Below are 22,305 nucleotides of genomic sequence, written 5' to 3' on the forward strand. Positions count from 1 at the left end.
CACTGCTTCCACATGGTTGTCGGCGGCGGCTCTTCCGGAGAAGCAGGGACCTCTCGAGGTTTGCTTGACCACTGCCTGTGCCTTAAGGTTCGCTTTCCCCGTGTTGGCCTGGCAGGGACCCCGCAGGGTTTGCTCGTACCTGGGTTCGGATTGAATCGTTGGCTGAGGGTTCCGATCGCACACGGTTCCCTCAACATTCGTTGGCTGGGGTTCACCATCACACAGGATTCCCCCAACATCTGCTACCTGCTCACTGACCATACCTGAATCCAATTGACCTTGACTACCAGTCACGCTATCAGCTGCTGCACCAATCCTCGGTACACTGAAAGCGCCTGTAACACACGTCAATTCCCGCTCTCTCAACTCTCGTTGACTTCGTGCTACTATAGCGTTGGAATGCTTACAGGTCGGGAGCACAGTCGTGAAACTGCTCTTCCTTTCTGGAAGTACTCCCTTCCTGCTCTGAGGTATGTCTCCTCTACAAGTACTCAACTTGCTCAAGACAACTCGTTGTCTACCTGAGAACATACCTCGCGACATCTTATTCGCCTCTCCGATACGACGAATAACTCTCTCCAGCCGTTGTTGTTGTCCCTTATCGTCTAACTTAAGTGGTATCTTACCTACTGTAGAATTTGACTGGGTACTTACTTTGGCTTGGTTTTCTTCAGGCAACACTGTTCCGCTTCATTGTGGTCCGGTTTCTTCCTTTTCCACTTCTCGAATCTTCTGCTTCTCCGCAGCGTGGATCTCGTCCACTCTTCGCTGCTTCTGCTTTGCTTGTTCGTCGTTGAGCCGCGGATTGACAGGCACAGGTTCCCTCAACCTGTCCTGACCTCTCTTGACCCCTACACGACCATTTGGTTCGCCAGACTTGAGTCCCCTTGACCCAGTCTGGTTTCCCTTGACGGTGCCGCCAACTAACTCAACGGACCTAAGTCCCATCGAATTTTCGACTGTACGGCCACCTGACCTGCCAGATTCAAGTCCCATCGACTTTTTCTGGTTTTGGCCACCTGATCCGCCAGAACTAAGTCCCATGGACTTATTCTGGGTTCCCTCGTTTGTACGTTTTACGCCCGCCGGCGGTTTCAGCTTGAGCTCTCCCGCTCCCAGCTGCTGAGCGACTTCTTTTCCACGTTTTACGCCCGCCGGCGGTTCAGGTACAAGCCTCCCCGACTTGTCCTGCTCTCCATCGGTGGGTGGGCCTCCCACCTTCGTTGGAGCACGCTCCCCTGAGCGTACTCTTTCTCCGACAGACAGAGTATTTACTGTCTGCCCTTCGTCGGTGGGCCGCCTTCGGGAGCCCTCTTGAAGCTCCCGCTGGCGTTTCCCGACGGCTGCTGTTTTTTTCCCTTGTCGCTTTCCTTGCTTCTGTCGCGCGGTTTGGTCGCCTCGACCACGCGCGCGACTGTGTTGTCGTCCGACTTCGCTTTGGACTGATACTGTCCTCTGTTGCTGTTCGTCGGCTGCATCTTTGCCTGTTTCGGCTTGGGGCAATCATTAGAGTAATGAGGTCCTCCGCAGTTGTAGCACTTCGGAGTGTATGCTACTCTGCCTCTTGCTGGAGCCTCGTTTCTCCTCTGGTACCTGCCATCACTTGTGACAACTCCTCGAGTTGACTCTTGGCGCGATGGGTACCCTTGGTTTTTCTCTTGGGGTCTAGCCTCACTCTTCTGGCTGTAGCTAGCCCCGATCGGCTCTTGCCTTTGGTGAAACTGCTTGGGCGGTTCAATTCTGTAACCCCCTTTGTCGCCATGTCCACCGTTGTCACGGCGAGGCCCTCTGTCCTCGCGGTGAAAGCTTTTAGGCTGGTCCTCTTTTTGACCCTCTTTGCCTTTATTCATTCCCTCGTTGCCACGACGAGGCCCTCTGTCCTCGTGGTGGGTTCTTTTTATTGCACCTTGGTTGGCATTGTTGGAACTGTTGCTGCCTCTTAGCAGTGACTCTACAGCCACCGCTTTCTGGGTCAGCTCCTCCACGCTGGTGAATGTGTGCAATTGGAGGTGCACTTTGACCTCTGCACACATTCTGTTCAGGATCAGTTGGACTTTCCTCTTCTCTGGCATCTCGGGGTATAGCCTCCTTGCTAACCCGAGCTTGTTCAAGATGAAATTTGTTACTGGTTCGCCTTTTCGCTGGTCTACTCCATAGAGGCTGCTCTCCAGTGAGCTGACCAGTAACTCGTTATCAAAACGTTCTTGCAGGCGGTTGGTAAAGAACTCCCAATCCAGGGTCATGTTCTTATACGGTCCATACCATGCAGCTGCTGCCCCCTTCAGCCACTGTGCTGCGGTGTTAACCCATACTGAAGGGTGTAGGTCTTGAAGCTGCTCCTCCGCTTTCCTGCAAAATTCAGTTGGATCTTCATGATCCAATCCACTGAATGTAGGAGGGGGAATTCTGATTTTCTTTCCATTCTGGGAATCACTTTCCACCTCCCTCTGTGGCTCTTGCCTCTTTTCTAGGACCGTCACCAATCTGGTGAACAGCTCCTCCATCCTATCCTTAGGCTTCTCTGCCTCCATAGTCTCACTTTGAGCTTCCAGCTCTTCTACACTAGGCAGCACTAGTGTGTGTGCGCTGATTCGTGAGGGTTGTACCTCCTGTACACCCCCTTCAATCGTCTCGCACCTTCTCCCAGACGAGAATTCTGCCTGTTTCATAAACTCGACGTTATGGACCTCTCGTCCATCATCAGCACTCGCCCAGTGCTGGTATTCAAAAACGGGCGCCAGATAGTTTTTGGCTAAGCCGGGATCACTAACAACCCGTTGACGCACCATTGTTGACTGTTCCTGGGTTCGGGTTGGTCTCCTGACCTCCCTTGGCACGTCCTCGTGCTCAAGCCCCTTAGGTTGGGCGCCATGTCCTCTTTTAATAGGGCGGGTGCTTGCGGTGGCGTGCGCATGCGCTCCGACATCCGCTTCCGCATATTCAGAACGCCGCAACGGCCACCTGGCCTCCCGGACCTGAGTCCCAGGGATTTCGGGACCCAGACTCTGTCCGAGTGCGACGTGAGGCTGGTCCTGTGCCTGGCGTAGCTCCACTCTTCTCGACACAGGTACATGGTCAAACTCCTGATGTGGCACACCTGTCCCGCCATGAGGGTCTCCCCAAGCTCCAAACTGCTTCGAGACACCCCCCTGACTTCCACCACCCCCCAGCTCCGCTGGGCCGTCAGACGTGCAACTTCCTGAGACGAGCAACGCTCCTGCGCGTGGCTCATCCCATTCTCCTACCAGACCACTAAGGGTCTGTGCCCGTAGGTGCCGCAACGCCTGGCGTTGTACGACCTCTTCGTTTGTTTGACCTTCTCTTCTTTCGACGTTTAACGCCCGCCGGCGACCCAGATTTGTGTCCTCCTGACCAAATCTCCACTCCGTTTCTACGTTTAACGCCCGCCGGCGATCTGAAGATGTCTCCCTTGCTTCCGAAACACCCTGTGTTTCGGACAGCCTTTCTACGTTTAACGCCCGCCGGCGATCCAGATCTAAGTCTAATCGACCAGATCTAACTTCCATTCTTCCTAGATTCTGGACTTCTTGTCCGTTTCTTCTCGAGCAGTCACTCTTGTTTGTAGTCAACAATGGTTTTGTGTACTGTGTTTGATGCAACACAGGATGGCTGTACACCCTGTGTATCTCAACGCGTGGTGTTTCCAAATAAGTTGGAAACACTTCCTGTCTTTGCCATCTCGGCATCTGCACAGGCACAGCTCTCATTCTAGGAGGTAGTTGTGTCGTATCTCGACATTCTGATTGAGCCAATCTCGACATATAATATTCGACATTCCTTTGTCTTTCTGTGCTGTACTCCAATTGAGGTGCACTTTGTGGCCCATCTTCAGCCTCTTCGTTCTCCTCCAACAGGTTGTGGATGTTTGTCTTCGGAGTTTTAGAGTCCCTAATGCGGTTTAGAATAGCTTGAAAAGCCGGTGTATTAACGCGCTTTGGGGATTCACTCCCTTGTGACATTTCGGTTGTGCTAACTAAACGTCTCGCAGATGTGCCGAAGGTGCCAGGGTTTTGTCGCTCTGCGACCACGGTAGAGGGACTTACGTCCTCTTGATCAAAACTGAGACGTCTGGCAGAAGACAGCCTCAGACTAGCCGTCTCTGCCGGAGTTCGTGGAATACTGTGTCCTCTGAACACAGATTCCTGGGGATTCTGCTCCTGTTGTGTAGAAATCGCACTCAGGCGATTAAAAGTGTCTGAATTTTTGAATAGTTGGTCGAAGGGTGTGAACTCGCGAGGGTGCACCGTCGTAACATTTGCGAGTTGCGCTCGCGCTTGTGCCCTAGTCTGCATTTTCGGTTTTTTCAAAAATCCCTACAATGACTCTGGCTTGGATATAGACAGAGGGAAGGGTTCACGGAAAGCTAAATATTCTAAGTTCACTCTTGTTCGCGAAAACTAAGTTCCCTAACAAGGCCTACAGAGTGAACTGAGCTAAATATAAGGATCAAGGAGCCTAACTGTTGAACCGCACCCTAGGATGAGGGCCGTCCGCAGGAAGTTTAGAAAAAAAGTTTCGTTGTCCTGGAGGGTCCCAACGGTAACGTTGAGTCGACAGCCCAGAGGCTAGTCTAATGATGGCTTGACTCCCCCGAATTTAAGCTCTAAACACCTCGATCTTTAACACCGCTAGGTGATCGGGTGGACTGAGCCCGGGCAACTTTAGTGGAGACCTACTCTTCCTTTGTAGGATTTTGGACTGCTTCCCCTGGCGTGGCGTAAGGAACCGTACTCTGGAACGAAAAAAATTCCGGCCACCAATCCGACCAGATCTGAGTCCACTCGACTCTGGGAACGCAGCACCTCCAAGTCTGCTCACGTCAAACCAACACGGCGTCGGAATACGGAGGGAATTCCTATAACAACTCCTAGAAAAATCCTCCTGAAAATCCCTACCGAAAACTATCTCTATCGAGTCCTGAAAAGGACCAGAGAACGAATTCTTTTGAAGATCCTAACGGAAACTAACAATCCTTCAAGAAAATCCTCAATGTCCAGAACTAAGTCCAATTGACTTTTTACTCCTATCCTCAAGTGTCTCTATTCAGTTCTGAAAAGAACCCGAGACTACGAATTCATTTAAAGAACCCTAAAACGAAGAAAGTATTTCTCTATTTGGGTCTGAAAAGATCCAGAGAAATTATACGAATTCTATTTGACTCAAAAGCCACCTGAAATCGGAAAAAATGTATTAGTGTTTCGAATTCCTTTCAGTTCTAATAAGAACTAATAAAACGTCGAATTCTCCTAGTTCTAAAAAGAACTAATAAATCGCAATGAATCCTTTGAATTATTCCAGAAGAATATCCAACAATCCAATAATGCAATAGCTTTCAAATGCTCGCCAAGTAATAGTATATCAATCGCCAGTCAAATAATCGCAAGTATAGAAGTCTTTTCGAATCTCAATGTTACGTACTCTCGATCTGAAAAGTATCTGAACGAATCATGCAAAACTCTGCATATTTATATGTTTGTGGACGAGCTCCAATCGGCCAATCATATCCCTCAAAAAGTCACGTCCAGTTCGATCGACTAAAAAATCAATAATCACACCATTCCTTCCAGCCAATCAGAAACCGGCTAGCCGGTGGGGTGAGTATGCCCTGAGGCGAAAATCGTTGCAAACAAACAACCGCCTAACGGAATTCTTAACGGAAATTTGCGATTTTTCAACTTTTTCTCTGAAAAAATTCAACTTCATATTCGAATAGTATTCAACAATTCGAAACGAAACTATTGATGGAATTTTTTCGATATCTCTATTCCTTCTATTACTTTTGGCTGTGAAATGCATTTGAAATTCTAAGTCCAAGATTTTAGGTCGAAGCTATCGAAAATCGATTCCTCCGATACTTCAAATCCCAAATCTGACAAAAATCTAAATAAAATCTGAACCAGTAACGCTACAGAAATCGTTCTGGTATCAAACGAAAGCTAATTAAAAGTTCTATCGATGTCTTTTAGAAGAAAACACGATTTCCCTATCTAGCTAAGTGAAAACGGCATTTCCATGAAACTGACCGGTTTCGCCTAATGTAAAATAAACGAATGCTATTCATCTTGTAAAAGATTTCCTAACACTCAGGAGATGATATTTCAATGCAGAGTAACCTACACTAAGCTGAAAATATCATAAAAGCATAATTTTCCATTTTCCAAGTTTCCTCAGAGTGAGCGGAGCTTGCACTGAGGCTCGGGAAACAAAGCAAACAGTTTTGTTTCACGACAATCGTGTACATTAGTGCGTCTTTACTGGAAAATACGTATATATGAGGGGTTAAGTTGGCGTCGCAGTAAAATCAAGTAAGTACGATTTGTTTTAATTTTTTTAATAAAATAGATTAATTACATGCCTTTAATTTTATTCATTAATATTCAGTTGAACAATAATTCATATGTTACATTTTTTGAATTGTAACTGATTTCTACTTCGTTCGTTATTCTGATATATTTCGTGATTTATTTCAGAAATGTCAACTAGAACTTTGAAATTATTAAACTTAGTTCGAGATTCATTACCAAAAGTAAGTAAACTTTCTAATTATTTCAATTGAGTGCCATTACCAATACTGTAGTTTAGTAAAAGGAGCGCAAAAATATATAATGACGACTTTTTAGGATTCTGATGTCTAATCTAACGTATCCTCACCACCTCCTTCTGGAGATTTCAGCTTTATTGGGGTAATTATGAAGTGGGTATAAATTAATTATACAATGAACATCTCTCATTATTTTCAGATTGATTCTCCTCCTAACATAACTGACAATGTAACGAACTCACCTTGTGCCTCATTGGTAAGTTACACATTTTTCCAAAAATTTCAATATATAAATATATTTTATTTTCCAACAGGGTATTAATAGCGATGATTCCGTAAAGGACCCAGATTATTTGCCTACTGAAGGGGTAAGAAAGCTTTTTGATTATAGTTTAGGTTGTGTAAACAATAATCTGCCGAATCTTATAAATTAAAGAAGGGGTGAAACTATCAAAAGATGTTCATTTTGCCACAGAAGGATCAAATCGGCTATCTATACAACCGGTTTCGGGTTGTAACAACCACATCAACAGGTGAATTACCGTTGCACATCACCATCAATCAGTGTTGTGTAGTTTGCTGATTTAATCATTCTGTGACAAAATTTAGGTCATTTTAGCTTTCCACATAATTTCTTCAAGTTAGAACCCTCACTTGACTCAAACAGACATTTTAATGAATTAGACTTTGTTTCCTACTTTGCAATTTCAATGAATTAGACTTTGTTTCCTACTTTGCTCCTTAATTGTTATGAAAGTAATCATGTCATGTGTTAAGAATCACACGTTAAAAGGTAAGACCTCGTTAATCTTCAGCTCGCACAAGTTTCGACTTTTGAGGGTTGTCGTTTGTAGGGGTGTGACAGCTGGTTAACGGAAAAACAGATTTTTTAAAACAGATGTCACCAAAATTTTTAATACAAAAATTATTTCTGTCTCCCAAATTTTGAATTCGATTTGATCATAATTTATACTGGGTAGAAAGCATTAGTCTGGTATACTTTTGTTTTACTTATTAAAAATGTGGCATCTGTAAAAAAAAATTCAATTTACTACAATTTAATGCAACATTCTAAAATATGAGGGTGTTTTTTGACTAGACAAACAGCAAAAAAACCATGGTTTTTTCAATTTGAATTCAAACTTTCGACCCGACTTTTAAGGCTAGTAAAACCATTGTCAACTGAAGAGGTATTTTCTTGAATACAAGCTCAAAAACGTCTGAAAGTGTGCCCGTTCCAAAAATGAAGGTCGACTCTTTCAGTTGTATTGCCAATTGCATATGCAGGAAATTTTCTGTGAATATTTCTGCACTGACGCCTGTCGGATATAATCCAACGCCCTTCGTGGTATTAGCCAGGGAATTAGTTGTTTTCTGATAGGCGTCAATCCATTCAACCTACTGTGTAGGTATGTTCGAGACTGGCTTGAACGTTTAAAGTTCATTTCTTTAGATTTTAAGTTAAAAGGTCACATATACATATTGTATAACAAGAATCGCCAAATGCATCGTTGATCTCACCTTCAAGTTCTTATGTTAATTCAACGACCGAAGATTCTATTGCTAAGTCATTTAATGGAAATGAAGCGCGCCCTTGTTCTTCCATTAATGCTTATCTTGGCGTCTTGGATTCCAATGAGATTAATGCAGATTTTGTAATTGCAGCAGATAATGTTGGCAAAAAGAAAAATGTTCGAGAGGTACAGCGAAAAGTTGACTTCTGTTATTACTGCGAAGAAGATGTAAAAAATTTTGGCAGGCACATTTTGAGAAATCATTCCCTAGAAACTGATGTTTTAAGGGTTACTTCACTTGCAGTCAATTCCAAAGAAAGAAAACAATGAATAAGCCAAATTAGAAAAAAGAGTAATTATTTAAAAAACGTTAATGGGTATTTCAAGCCGGTGAGAAGTCCGATTGAAAATAAAGACAGTATTTTACCATGTTCTAACTGTTTGGTTTTCATTCATGTAAACTTCTGTATAGGCATAGAAAAAATGTCTCGAAAATTCTAACGAAAATAATGCTCAAGCTGAAGCTCAAAGTTTGCTATCTGACACTAGGAAAAGGAGTATTGACAGACAACTTCAAGATCAAGTATTTCCTAGAATGAGGCCAGATAAAATCAGTTTAGAGGCAAAAATGGATGACCTCATATGTGCTTTCGGGGCAAGATATCTGAAGATTCACAGAGAAAAACATTTTATTCAAGTTACGTCAAGAACAATGAGAGAACTAGCAAAAGTTTTAATTATCATAAAACGGTTGGAACCTTCAGTCAGCAACCTGTTTGAAGCGCTTCAACCTAGGTTTTTTCATTTATTTGTTGAATCCGCTAAAGAAATTGCAGGGTATGATTCTGTCCAAAACCTTTATAAAGCACCGACTTTTGCTATGAATATTTCTAATTCATTAAAACAGTGTTGTGAAATAGCACTTACACTTCATTTGACCACTCAAATTCCATCAACAACAACTGCTAATAAAGAAGTTGATCTTAAAAATATGATCCACCTCTTTAACAGCAATTGGAGGTTTGAAGTCTCCAGTCAAGCAGGTAACGATCTCAACATTCAAAAATGGAATAAAGTCACCATAGTTCCACTTGCAAGTGATCTTAAAGAATTAAAATTATTTCTGATCGAAAAAGCGAAGTCAGCAACGGCGACCTTAAAAACAGACCCAAGTAGTAAGGAGGGGTGTATGACTTTACTTGAAACAATTTATTGCAGAGTAGTTTTATTGAACAGAAAAAGGCCTGGAGAACTTCAAGGAATTCCTTTACATACTTATTTAAATTTTGGTACAAATAATACAAACAACTATGCTGAGTTTGACTCTATTATATCAGATGCTGAAAAAATATTACTGAAAAGTTTTAAAAGGGTAGTGATTAGAGGAAAAGGGGAAGGGGAGTTGCCGTTTTATTTAGTGAAGATGTCCAAGACAACATAAAAAGCCTTCTGGAAGTGAGATGCAATTTAGTTTGCAAAGAAAATCCCTATTTGTTTGGAACACCTGGTTTATTAGGACCTATTACGGGTTACAAAGTTTTGGAAAAATATGCTCGTTTAAGTGGACCAAAAAACCCCTCTGCAATAACTTGTACCAAATTACGAAAGCATTTGGCCACATTATCCCAACTATTTTCACTGAAGGATTCTGAAGTTGACCAACTAGCGACTTTTATGGGCCATAACACTTGGAGTACACAAAAATAATTATCGACTGCCAGATGATATACATTAAACGGCAAAATTGTCTAAACTGCTTTTATTAATGGAAGGGGGAAATCTTCGTGAAAATAAAGGAAAAACCCTGGACGAAATTGATGTCGGACTTGAAGAGGATTTATTGAAAAACGAGGATGAGAATGATCACATAGATGACAAAGAAGCTGAAGATAGTTATATAAACACCGACATTTTAACAAGTGAAATAATAGATCCGGTTAGTGCTGACGAAATACGAAATGAGGGCAATAAACTAGAATGTAGCCAAATTGAAAAAATTGAAAAAGGGAGAAAAAAAAAAACTCCTACCATGGACAGAAGAACAAAAGTGCATAGTGAAGAAAATTTTTACAGAACATATTAAAAACGAAAAACCACCAAAACAGTCAGAATGTCAATACTTGATTCAACAAAATGGCGATTTATTAGCGAACAAAGATTGGAAAACAATCAAGGTTTTTATTCAAAATATTTATTATAAAAACAAATCTGAATAGTTCTCGCGTCTCATTTACAAAATGAATTTAAAATTGTTTACTTTAGCAATGTGATCATTCTCATCCTCGTTTTTCAATAAATCCTCTTCAAGTCCGACATCAATTTCGTCCAGGGTTTTGTTATATATTATAATCATGTAAGGTAAGCTGAAAAGTACCAAACCTTCAGTATTTAGAAAACTCTAGGCTCCCACTCAAATCTGAGAGTAGTGGAGAGACTATAAAATATTTTTCAATAGTAAAAGAGTTGCCAATATCATTCAGAGATATTGCTAAAGAAACTCTGAAAGACAATACACTCAGATCAGTTAAAGATTTCATTTTATATGGTTGGCCAATATCAAATAAAAATACAGATTTATTACCTTATTTCAGAATACGAGAATACCTTAATTTAGATCAAGGACCTACAATAATAGAGTTTTAATACCAAAACATTTACAACAAAGAGTTTTGTATTTACTCCATGATCAACACCCTGGAGTTGTTAAAATGAAAATGTTAGCTCGACAATATGTTTATTGGAACAACTTGAACAGAGATATTGAAGATTTAGTAAAACAGTGTGAATGTTGTCAATTGAATGCAACAAATGTTCCTGAAGCTCCCCTTACTTCTTGGTCATGGTGTACACGTAAATGGCAAAGATTACATTTGGATTTGGCAAAAAAGAATGACATTAATTTTCTTATTCTCATAGATGCACACAGTAAATGGATAGATGCTTGGATACTCAGATCTACTAATGCATTAAATATAATATCATGTTTAAGGCAATCTTTTGCGGTTTTCGGTCTACCCGATGAAATTCATACAGACAATGGACCTCCATTCAGCTCGGAAGATTTTATTTTATTCTGTACATCTAATAGAGTCAAAGTTTTGAAATCTCCTCCTTTGCATCCATCTTCAAATGGCATAACTGAAAGATGTATTCAGACTTTCAAGAATAATTTTTTGAAACAACTCTATGATGATAAAACTAATTGTCTGACAAATCAAGAAAAACTTGACAATTTTCTTTTCTTCTATAGGAATATTCCACACAGTGTTACTCAGTTATCACCTGCTGAATTGATGCTTAAACAAAAACCTAAAACAAAATTATCTTTACTAAAACCGAATTTGAATGAATACATCAAAGATAAACAGACATATATCATAGAGAAAAGAAATAAAAATATTCATCCCAATAGATTTAAAGAATTCCAAGAGGATGATGAAGTTTATGTTAAAAATGTACGTGGAGAGAGGGATAATTGGTCTAAGGGGATAGTGAAAGTGAGAGTAAGTCCGGTGACGTATATTGTGCTTGTGGGAGATAAACCAAGATATGTTCATATAGATCATCTTCGTAAGGTTTCAACATTATCTGATGATTTTTCATATATTGAAAACAACTCTTCATATGATGTTGATTCAGAAGATAAATTACTTTCAGAGGGGAGAAGCAAAACTTCCAATTCAGAGAATGAAAATGAGCTGAATGGAGATGAATCTTGTGAGATTGACATACAATGCCCAGATCAGAATGAGAGAGTTTTGGTGAAAAAGAGTCATGACTATGACAATAATGCAGAAAATAGCTTATCTGAAAACCCAACCACTACATTACGTAGATCACTGAGAACTATAAAAAAACCTGACAGATACATGTTTTAATTTTTTTTGAGGGGGAAGATAATGTTATATATTATAATCATGTAAGGTAAGCTGAAAAGTACCAAACCTTCAGTATTTAGAAAACATTAGAATACGGGTTTGGAGAACTGTCGGTTTACTGTCAAATAGGAATGAAGTTGTAATGTCAGATAATTCTTTGTAATAAAATTTGATCTAAAAGTATTTGGTCTGTATCCGAAAATACATAACAGGTTTTTCCTTTATTTTCACGAAGATTTCCCCCTTCCATTAATAAAAGCAGTTTAGACAATTTTGCCGTTTAATGTATATCATCTGGCAGTCGATAATTATTTTTGTGTACTCCAAGTGTTATGGCCCATAAAAGTCGCTAGTTGGTCAATTTCAGAATCCTTCAGTGAAAATAGTTGGGATAATGTGGCCAAATGCTTTCGTAATTTGGTACAAGTTATTGCAGAGGGGTTTTTTGCTCCACTTAAACGAGCATATTTTTCCAAAACTTTGTAACCCGTAATAGGTCCTAATAAACCAGGTGTTCCAAACAAATAGGGATTTTCTTTGCAAACTAAATTGCATCTCACTTCCAGAAGGCTATTTATGTTGTCTTGGACATCTTCACTAAATAAAACGGCAACTCCCCTTCCCCTTTTCCTCTAATCACTACCCTTTTAAAACTTTTCAGTAATATTTTTTCAGCATCTGATATAATAGAGTCAAACTCAGCATAGTTGTTTGTATTATTCGTACCAAAATTTAAATAAGTATGTAAAGGAATTCCTTGAAGTTCTCCAGGCCTTTTTCTGTTCAATAAAACTACTCTGCAATAAATTGTTTCAAGTAAAGTCATACACCCCTCCTTACTACTTGGGTCTGTTTTTAAGGTCGCCGTTGCTGACTTCGCTTTTTCGATCAGAAATAATTTTAATTCTTTAAGATCACTTGCAAGTGGAACTATGGTGACTTTATTCCATTTTTGAATGTTGAGATCGTTACCTGCTTGACTGGAGACTTCAAACCTCCAATTGCTGTTAAAGAGGTGGATCATATTTTTAAGATCAACTTCTTTATTAGCAGTTGTTGTTGATGGAATTTGAGTGGTCAAATGAAGTGTAAGTGCTATTTCACAACACTGTTTTAATGAAGTAGAAATATTCATAGCAAAAGTCGGTGCTTTATAAAGGTTTTGGACAGAATCATACCCTGCAATTTCTTTAGCGGATTCAACAAATAAATGAAAAAACCTAGGTTGAAGCGCTTCAAACAGGTTGCTGACTGAAGGTTCCAACCGTTTTATGATAATTAAAACTTTTGCTAGTTCTCTCATTGTTCTTGACGTAACTTGAATAAAATGTTTTTCTCTGTGAATCTTCAGATATCTTGCCCCGAAAGCACATATGAGGTCATCCATTTTTGCCTCTAAACTGATTTTATCTGGCCTCATTCTAGGAAATACTTGATCTTGAAGTTGTCTGTCAATACTCCTTTTCCTAGTGTCAGATAGCAAACTTTGAGCTTCAGCTTGAGCATTATTTTCGTTAGAATTTTCGAGACATTTTTTCTATGCCTATACAGAAGTTTACATGAATAAAAACCAAACAGTTAGAACATGGTAAAATACTGTCTTTATTTTTAATCGGACTTCTCACCGGCTTGAAATACCCATTAACGTTTTTTAAATAATTACTCTTTTTTCTAATTTGGCTTATTCATTGTTTTCTTTCTTTGGAATTGACTGCAAGTGAAGTAACCCTTAAAACATCAGTTTCTAGGGAATGATTTCTCAAAATGTGCCTGCCAAAATTTTTTACATCTTCTTCGCAGTAATAACAGAAGTCAACTTTTCGCTGTACCTCTCGAACATTTTTCTTTTTGCCAACATTATCTGCTGCAATTACAAAATCTGCATTAATCTCATTGGAATCCAAGACGCCAAGATAAGCATTAATGGAAGAACAAGGGCGCGCTTCATTTCCATTAAATGACTTAGCAATAGAATCTTCGGTCGTTGAATTAACATAAGAACTTGAAGGTGAGATCAACGATGCATTTGGCGATTCTTGTTATACAATATGTATATGTGACCTTTTAACTTAAAATCTAAAGAAATGAACTTTAAACGTTCAAGCCAGTCTCGAACATACCTACACAGTAGGTTGAATGGATTGACGCCTATCAGAAAACAACTAATTCCCTGGCTAATACCACGAAGGGCGTTGGATTATATCCGACAGGCGTCAGTGCAGAAATATTCACAGAAAATTTCCTGCATATGCAATTGGCAATACAACTGAAAGAGTCGACCTTCATTTTTGGAACGGGCACACTTTCAGACGTTTTTGAGCTTGTATTCAAGAAAATACCTCTTCAGTTGACAATGGTTTTACTAGCCTTAAGAGTCGGGTCGAAAGTTTGAATTCAAATTGAAAAAACCCTGGTTTTTTTGCTGTTTGTCTAGTCAAAAAACACCCTCATATTTTAGAATGTTGTATTAAATTGTAGTAAATTGAATTTTTTTTTTACAGATGCCACATTTTTAATAAGTAAAACAAAAGTATACCAGGCTAATGCTTTCTACCCAGTATAAATTATGATCAAATCGAATTCAAAATTTGGGAGACAGAAATAATTTTTGTATTAAAAATTTTGGTGACATCTGTTTTAAAAAATCTGTTTTTCCGTTAACCAGCTGTCGCACCCCTACAAACGACAACCCTCAAAAGTCGAAACTTGTGCGAGCTAAAGATTAACGAGGTCTTACCTTTTAACGTGTGATTCTTAACACATGACATGATTACTTTCATAACAATTAAGGAGCAAAGTAGGAAACAAAGTCTAATTCATTGAAATTGCAAAGTAGGAAACAAAGTCTAATTCATTAAAATGTCTGTTTGAGTCAAGTGAGGGTTCTAACTTGAAGAAATTATGTGGAAAGCTAAAATGACCTAAATTTTGTCACAGAATGATTAAATCAGCAAACTACACAACACTGATTGATGGTGATGTGCAACGGTAATTCACCTGTTGATGTGGTTGTTACAACCCGAAACCGGTTGTATAGATAGCCGATTTGATCCTTCTGTGGCAAAATGAACATCTTTTGATAGTTTCACCCCTTCTTTAATTTATAAGATTCGGCAGATTATTGTTTACACAACCTAAACTATAATCAAAAAGCTTTCTTACCCCTTCAGTAGGCAAATAATCTGGGTCCTTTACGGAATCATCGCTATTAATACCCTGTTGGAAAATAAAATATATTTATATATTAAAATTTTTGGAAAAATGTGTAACTTACCAATGAGGCACAAGGTGAGTTCGTTACATTGTCAGTTATGTTAGGAGGAGAATCAATCTGAAAATAATGAGAGATGTTCATTGTATAATTAATTTATACCCACTTCATAATTACCCCAATAAAGCTGAAATCTCCAGAAGGAGGTGGTGAGGATACGTTAGATTAGACATCAGAATCCTAAAAAGTCGTGATTATATATTTTTGCGCTCCTTTTACTAAACTACAGTATTGGTAATGGCACTCAATTGAAATAATTAGAAAGTTTACTTACTTTTGGTAATGAATCTCGAACTAAGTTTAATAATTTCAAAGTTCTAGTTGACATTTCTGAAATAAATCACGAAATATATCAGAATAACGAACGAAGTAGAAATCAGTTACAATTCAAAAAATGTAACATATGAATTATTGTTCAACTGAATATTAATGAATAAAATTAAAGGCATGTAATTAATCTATTTTATTAAAAAAATTAAAACAAATCGTACTTACTTGATTTTACTGCGACGCCAACTTAACCCCTCATATATACGTATTTTCCAGTAAAGACGCACTAATGTACACGATTACGCTAGCGAACCGAAATATGCACTGCACCCGTTTCGAATACCGAAGAAGCTATGTTGCCAAATCAGGGACGCAATAACATGTGATAAACGAACCAAATTATACATCGCGATATACTCTTTCAAAGTTGACAGCGCCACCAAAATAGGGTCTGGTGAACTAACGATATACGTTTACTTTCATTCATCTACCATTATGACTACCACGTGACGGATTTTTAGATTCAAATTACAGGGAACAGCTAAGAGATAACAGATTTCTGACACTTTCCCATATATTTGCACCTGTTGTGAACGTAGGCAACCATCACCCTTGCATCAAACTTATTCCAAATAAAAGTTAACATGGAAAAACATTACTGCGTCCGGTATACGGACGCAATATTGTCGAGGACGCAACAATGTATGGTCCCGTGCTCATGTACGGGAATTTTTTAATCGGACGTAGCACTCAAGGAAGTGGCTAACCATAGATACGTGTTTCGGGCTTTTGGCCCATCATCAGTATGGTGCAGCCAAGTGTAAGGATGGGCAACACTTGGTTACCAGAAGAAATAAATACAAATGCACGGAGCCACCAGCAGGAGCCAGCCGCACATTTGTGGTTTCACTAAATAGATCTTGTGTTCACAAGAAAACTATCAAAATCACCACGGAGGCAGCTATAGCTACCTGCGTGACATCTGGGTCCAGGAAATGATTGAATACGAAGGTTATCGAGTGTCTTGATTTAGATAAAGGGGTTTTTCAATCGGACATAGCACTCATATATATATATATATATATATATATATATATATATATATATATATATATATATATATATATATATATATATATATATATATATATAAGAGGAAGGGTAGTCGTTGCTGACTAGTTAAGAATAAAAACTATTGGATAGTGGGGTATTGCAGCAAGTAAATGAGTACTCTTTTAAGTTAGTCCAAGCTTTCGGAAAATTTTATTTCCATCATCAGGGAAACTGTAATTTTGTTCTTTGAAGTTGGTGTACACTTCTTGTCTTTGTAAGAGGGATTCTATCGGTCTGGTAGTATTCGTGATGTGATTCGGGAGAATATTGAATTTTCTGCACTGTAATAGGAAACTTTTTCTATTAATCTCTTTGGCTAGTTTCATTTTAGTTTTGGACCATAGTTTCACGTCCTTCAATGTCATGTCTCCGTAAGTAGTTCCAACGGATTGGTAGAACCCCATGCCTGTAGATTAGAGGAAGGGTAGTCGTTGCTGACTAGTTAAGAATAAAAACTATTGGATAGTGGGGTATTGCAGCAAGTAAATGAGTACTCTTTTAAGTTAGTCCAAGCTTTCGGAAAATTTTATTTCCATCATCAGGGAAACTGTAATTTTGTTCTTTGAAGTTGGTGTACACTTCTTGTCTTTGTGAGAGGGATTCTATCGGTCTGGTAGTATTCGTGATGTGATTCGGGAGAATATTGAATTTTCTGCACTGTAATAGGAAACTTTTTCTATTAATCTCTTTGGCTAGTTTCATTTTAGTTTTGGACCATAGTTTCACGTCCTTCAATGTCATGTCTCCGTAAGTAGTTCCAACGGATTGGTAGAACCCCATGCCTGTAGATTAGAGGAAGGCATGGGGTTCTACCAATCCGTTGGAACTACTTACGGAGACATGACATTGAAGGACGTGAAGCTATGGTCCAAAACTAAAATGAAACTAGCCAAAGAGATTAATAGAAAAAGTTTCCTATTACAGTGCAGAAAATTCAATATTCTCCCGAATCACATCACGAATACTACCAGACCGATAGAATCCCTCTTACAAAGACAAGAAGTGTACACCAACTTCAAAGAACAAAATTACAGTTTCTCTGATGATGGAAATAAAATTTTCCGAAAGCTTGGACTAACTTAAAAGAGTACTCATTTACTTGCTGCAATACCACACTATCCAATAGTTTTTATTGTTTTTATATATATGTATATATATATATATATATATATATATATATATATATATATATATATATATATATATATATATATATATATATATATATATATATATATATATATATATATATATATATATATATATATATATATATAGTCTCCCAGAGTAGGAAGTGAGCCACTTCCATGGAAAAATTACGGTTGAAGTGAGGTCCGCGACAAAGTGAGGACCAATATACGGACCTCACTTTGTTTCGTGAATTAAATAGTTATAATGAGTATCTCATCACAAGATATTGTCATTTCGCAAAAAAAAAAAATTTGACCTCATTTGGTATGAAAGCCCGTTCACCGCATATATTTCAGTTCAATGGTTGGACGCTTGAGGTCGCTGTTCCTCCCGTATATTTTCATTCGTGTATTCCAAAGGTGCCTTCGATTTAATTGCTGCGTGCAAAGTGAGACCCGGAGATGTCACAACATTGCGCTGTCCTCTCTTTGTCGGTGACTTTGTTAGTGTATGAGTTCACGAATATATGAATACTTACGTTTGTATGAATTAGTCTGGGCTTTAAGTTTATATTCCTGTTAAATGGACATATTTTTGTAAAATTAAGTGGTTAGGCTTATTCGATCCGGATTATTGTCTAGATCATTGTGATTTGAAGAGGAGGAAATTTACTAAAAAAGAGTTACGATTCCTGAAACGGTGTTTCCATTATTTATAATTTTAATTTAACGCTGAAAATAACTTGCAAATAATTTTTATGATATAATCTAAACGCCATAGAGAACTGATTCACATTAGAATTTTTTATTGAAGTTAATTTTTCAATAATCTAGACAATTGTAAATTAATAACATTTTCTAAAACTTCCTTTATCGTTCAAAGTAAAATAAATATTTGAATTACCGTAAAATATTTTCGCTTCGTGGAGCCCTTCTCATACAAAAGGAGATTGCGTGATGAAAGTTTTGAAAATTTCAATACTTCCTTTATAATAATTATTAAAAGTAAACAAAAAAAGAAGAAACACAATGATGTTTTAAATACATTTTATCTTCATTTATTATTATTTTATTGTTTTTATATCAATAAAAGACTTTTATTAACTAAAACGAATAATTTTTATTTACATTCGTTTATAATTTTTTATAAATAAATAGACTATTTCAATATTTGGAAAAAAAAATTTAAAACTTCATTAAGAACTGTCAATTATGAAAAAAAAAAATCTTAATTATGATATTTGATTGTTTATAATAGTTTTTTATATATCTACTGTTCAAATTATCAGTTAAGACATTTTTTCTTTTCTAAAATCATAATTAAAACTTTTCTGTTGAGTAACAGAATAAAATTCATTAACTTTTCATTTGTTTATTAACTTAACAATTTGTTATAAATAAATTCTCCTCATAGTTTTATTTTTATCTGGAAAGTTAAAAAATTACAGAAACAACCACGAGCATAAAAAAACCGAAAATATTTTTTTCCCATTATTTATTCAATTTTGAAAACGCACGTGCTGCAAAAGTTGCAGCAGCTAATTCATTTGTTGACTTTAATGCTCAACTAACTTTCAAACTATTAAAGATACGACAATAGTCATTCAGATCGTTTTTGTAGATAATTGAATTATCTTTCAAACGTTTTTTTGCACGTATTCTTTAGTTACTGTTAATTTGTTGTTTTAGGCATTTGTTTATAAAAATTAACGATTTCCTCGAGTTTTTTCAAGTTTTCAGGTTTACAGCTCAGTAAATAATGCGAATTCGGATATTTAACTTTAGAGCAATTTTGTTGAACTATAAATTATCTCACAGTTGCAGTTGGTTATTTGTTTATTTGTTCATTCTTTCATAAGCTATCAATGAATTTCGCTGAATTTTGGGAATTAGTATATTCCCACCTAACTGCTCACTTCTATTTCACTGTATTCTAACTTGTAATTGAAAAAATGCTTCAGACTTCTTTTGTTTTTTGGGGGAAAGTTTTTGAAGTATGTACTTGCAATATCTAGGTTTGGAAGTGAACGTGCTATACTTTTTTCTTTGTTACTCGAGAGATTCTCGATTTTTTGCTCTTCTTTCTCTTCTACTTCGTCTTCTCCTTCTTGATCTCTAGATTCTTCCATTTCTTCTTCTTCTTCTCCTGTCTCATCTGGCTCCGTGTTTTCTTCAGATTCGGAGTCTGAATCTGCTCCGAACATTCCGTTAATGATTTTTTTGATAAGCTGACTTATTTTTATTCTGTTGTACGGTGACCACGCCGTATTCGAAATTCTCATCTTCATCACCAGAGTCATTATTTTCATCTTCATATCCGAATTAGCATCATTTACTGAGCTGTAAACCTGAAAATTTGTAAAAACCCGAGGAAATCGTTAATTTTTATAAACAAATGATTAAAACAACAAGTTAACAATGACTAAAAATGATATGCAAGATGACATTTGGAAGATAATTTGATTATCTACAAAAATGGCTTGAATGTTTATTGGCGTATCTCTAATAGTTTGAAAGTTATATAAGCATTAATGTCAACAAATTTGTCAGCTGGTGCAACTTTTGCTGCACGTGTATTTTCAAAATTGAATAAATAATGAAAAAACAATTTTTTTGATATTTTTATGCTCTTGGTTATTTTTATAACTTTCAAGAAAAAAATTGAGCTAATTTGCGAATTTGTTTATAACAAATTATTGAGTGAATAAACAATGAAATTGTCAATGAATTTTTTTTTGTTATTTTGTAGAGAACTGTTAATTATGATTTTAGAAAAGAAAAAATGTCTTTACTAATAATTTAAACAGTAGACATATAAAACAACGATTAAAAACAATTAAAATTATCATTAGGATTTTTTTTGCAAATCATAATTGACAGTTTTCTATAGAGTTGATTTTTTTTATTATTGAAATGGTCCATTTTTTTATGAAAAATTTATAAACAAATTACTTGTTTTAGTTTATAAATGTCTTTTATAGACATAATGATAAAATAATGATGAATGAAGAAAAACAATTCACAACATTATTGTGTTCTTTCTTTTTTTGTTTACTTTAAAAAATTATCATAAACAAAGTATTAAAACTTTCAGAACTTTCATCATGCAATCTTCTTTTGTATATATCTAAGAAGGGCTCTTCGAAGCGAAATATATTCACGTTAATTATTCAAATATTTATTTTACTTTGAACAATAAAGGAAGTTTTAGAAAATTTTGTTGAATAACAAATGCCTAAATTATTGAAAAATCAACTTTAATGGAAAATTCCAACGGGAATCAGTTCTCTATGGTGTTTAGATTATATCATAATATTTTTTATTTTTCCAATTACTTTAAGTACCTCCAAATAATTATTGTCAAGTTACGTACTCGCTTAGAGGCCGTTCCCGCAACCTGAAAAAAAATGGGGATACCGTTTCGGGAGTCGGAACTTTTTTTCAGTAAATTTTCTCCTATTCAAGGATTTTTTTCAAAATTCAAAAATATTTATCGTTTACGAACTATTAACAACAAAACCAAACACTGGTTTTTAGGGTCTTCAATTGTTTACAACTTTGAGAATATTTTATGAGCTAATTTACTTTCTTTCACAATGATCTAGACAATATTCCGGATCGAATGAGCCTAATCACTTAATTTTACTAAAAGTATGTCCATTCAATACGAATCTAAACTTAAAGCTCAGACTAAATGATTGATTACAGTCGATATCAATGGTTGTGAAATTAAAGAGACAACAAAATGGTCTTGTATTCGAATGTGAAATTACTGATTCAACTCATTCTACTCCATTTGTTGTTTTTGTTTTGGCATCAGCGACGTTCGAGAAAAATATGTAGTCATAGGGAGATTCAAATTCAAGACGTGCTGGCACACTATTGCTGTGCCGTTTCACCACTTGTATTAGCTGTAATTTCTGATATTTCACATCAGTTGAGTATGTTAAATTTCTCACTTCAAATGGTTGAGTTTTGATTAAGTGATCGAATTTATTTTTACTGGTTTTATCGCTTTGGATGAAGAGCTAAATGGAAAATTCAGCTCAATCTCTTTCGACTTTTACACTGATTTTTGAAAATGTTTAATTCCATCCTCAAAACTGTTTCTCAAAGAATAAAATAAGCCTTATGTCTCTGAAATTATAACAAAAATTTTGCTGTTGTTTTTATGTCTTTGGCATTGACTACTATAGATATACATTAGCTTCTTCTGAGCAGGGTATGTTACTAACTCTCTGAGCCACACCTGGGAGCGCCATGGCTATTTGTAGTTCCGCCAGCCATGTTACGTAGGAGAATCAATCCACCTTCAAATAGTTAAATAATAAATGGAGGGAGAATCTGAAAGTAATTATTCATTCAATAATTAATAACGTAGTTTGATTTCGTGATAATTAGTTTTTGAAAGCATGGTTCGAATTCTCTGTCTATATACCGGGTACATACGAAATCATATATGTGGCCATTTCTACCGAATATGGCATGACGTCACATACCTACACAAATATTGTCAAACTCGATGTAGGATGAAACTAACGACGAAGTTCGCTTAGTTTTCGAGTAA

The sequence above is a fragment of the Leptinotarsa decemlineata genome, unplaced genomic scaffold, assembly GCF_025532065.1.
Source record: "Leptinotarsa decemlineata unplaced genomic scaffold, Ldec_3_MD MMD2_tig00004307_RagTag_RagTag, whole genome shotgun sequence".
Classification (NCBI taxonomy): Eukaryota; Metazoa; Arthropoda; class Insecta; order Coleoptera; family Chrysomelidae; genus Leptinotarsa; species Leptinotarsa decemlineata.